The sequence below is a fragment of the Labrus mixtus genome, chromosome 10, assembly GCF_963584025.1.
Source record: "Labrus mixtus chromosome 10, fLabMix1.1, whole genome shotgun sequence".
Taxonomy (NCBI): domain Eukaryota; kingdom Metazoa; phylum Chordata; class Actinopteri; order Labriformes; family Labridae; genus Labrus; species Labrus mixtus.
In genome coordinates, this window is record NC_083621.1 from 30,565,569 (window position 1) to 30,567,779 (window position 2,211).

Here is a 2,211-nt window from a genome sequence, read left to right on the forward strand (position 1 = left end):
GGGGTGATGTTAATTCCTAAGTTCAGGCTCAGGATGAAGGTGACTCTCTGTTAGAGCACCTGTACTGTGGAACAATCTGCAAGAGGAGATGAGCTGCACGGCACAATCAGTATCGTTTTATGAAAATCACTTTTTAATCTGTGTTGTAACTGCTATTCTTTTCATATTCGTTGCCTTTAAAGTGGGATCTGGGTCAATTTTGACCCGGTTCAGAAATTACATCATAACTAGTGTCAATGCCAAATTTTTGAGTACAGATCTGTTTAGAATGTATAGGCTAACTGTCATTAATAAAGGTCGATTATTCTCATTTAATGTTTCAGAGAGCAGGGAAAGGGTATTTTTTGGGGGTTTACACCACAGATTGTAAATATTACTGGACGAACCCTGACCCGTCTGTTACATAGGCAGCAAATGAGTCCAATCGAGGGCCGCATCCATATTGGATTTGCAGTCTCAACCTAACTTCGGATCAACCTAGCAACAGCAGTAAGGCGGGACCGGCGGGACTTAACTCCGCCCATTCATTTCGACGTTAGCAGTCCACTTGACAACATAGCTAACAGCTAGGCTGCTATCATCCCCTATTCCTGCTCATCCTGAGAAAACTCTATAAACAGTAAGTTAACATTTAACTTTTCTACAACACAGTTAAAATGAATTATATTCAACCCAAATATTTAATTAAAGTCTTAAAACTACACTTTTTTAAATATACAACTATGGTTATTAGTTATTTGTCAGAGCAGTTAGACTTTGTCAGTGTTAGCAGAGCAATACATCAGAAAAGTTTTATCCATAAACTGTAAATAAATATGTGAGACATCCAGAAGAAATCAATATTACAAAGCATACAGTTCATGTTACTGTTCTGACAAAAAGAGGAATGTCTGTGTCTTATATTTACTGATGTCAACAGTGATGTGGGTGAACATGACAATTGATAAATAATTATTTAGTATTTATTATAAAACATTTGTTTTCTGTAGAACCCTGTGAAGTCATGGAGTCTGTGGCCAGTGTCAGCTTCACACCAAAAACTTTAAGTATTAGAAAAAATAGTGTTTAAGACTGGCATCTATTATTATGAGTTGCAGCTACCTTGTTCAATATTATTCCTGCAGATGTGGCTAATAACAAAAAAACACCCTGAGCTGTCACATGTAGTTAACTGTACATTTTGTCTTGTCTGAGGCATTAATTGAACATCTTTGTATTTCTCCTATAGACACAGTGTGGATTATTGGTGACTTGTCCGTCGAGGTGCCCAGAGAGCTGCAGAGACAGAGGAAGAAACCTGAGTCTCAACAACATCTGTATGTGTTGGTTCTTCTGGGGTGGACTTCGGTTGCTTCTCTTCAATAACTCGCTGCGAGGGAGGTCTCCCCCGGATGGCCTGAGTGATGACACCCACAGGCTGAGAGCTGAGGCTGAGGCGGGTTTTAAACCTCCTGACAAACCGTTACACCGCACCCGCCTGTCAAGCTGGTCAGCTACACGCCTTATTGTGAATAACTCTTATCCTTCATCAAATCAAACGACCCCCGTACAGTGTGTGTCGATCGAGACATGAGCTAATCAGACCTATTTGTTTGTTTTGTACCAAGCTGTAAACATGTTAATCTCTGCTGTAAAAACAGGCTTTTTGAATGTAGTTTTTCAGATTAAATAAATATTTCTATATAAGTGCACTCCTTTATGTCTACTTATGAGTATACATTTCAGATTTGAAATGACAAGACTAAAATGTGCATTAATGCTAAACTCAATAGCTAAGGGAAGGAAGTCTACTTTTACACAACTTTTTATTCTTTTGACCTTTTTTTTTTTTACCAAATACTAATGTAGTTCAAAATTTGGCCTTAAACATAGCCCCATTCATAAATCAAGATACATGGAGAGTAAATAAGATCAATAACTTGTGAATAAAAACACAGTTAAAAATGATTTAGAAATGTAGTCTTCCCAGATCAATATCACATAATATCAACTTCTCCCATCTAAACTGGACAAAGGGTTTTAAAATGGGAAGAAAATGGTTTGATTGCAAGTTGTTTGGAGGAGATCTATTTTTATTTGAACAGCTGAAGCATGAATACAGTCTTTCAAGGTACAAACCCTCCTCCTCCTCCTGAAGCTTGTGGAGCTCCTTCATGTACTGCTGTCTTATCTTCTTGCCATCTTCTCTCACCAGAACTTCAACTGTTGAAA

The 2,211-nt window shown here is 37.9% G+C and overlaps 1 long non-coding RNA gene across 1 annotated transcript; it reads left to right on the forward strand.

The window, feature by feature from the left end:
* Positions 1-332: 332 nt before the first annotated feature.
* LOC132982536 (uncharacterized) lies at positions 333-1,691 on the forward strand. Its single transcript, XR_009674718.1, has 2 exons — positions 333-619; positions 1,229-1,691. It is a non-coding gene; the product is annotated as an uncharacterized LOC132982536 (long non-coding RNA).
* Positions 1,692-2,211: the final 520 nt, after the last annotated feature.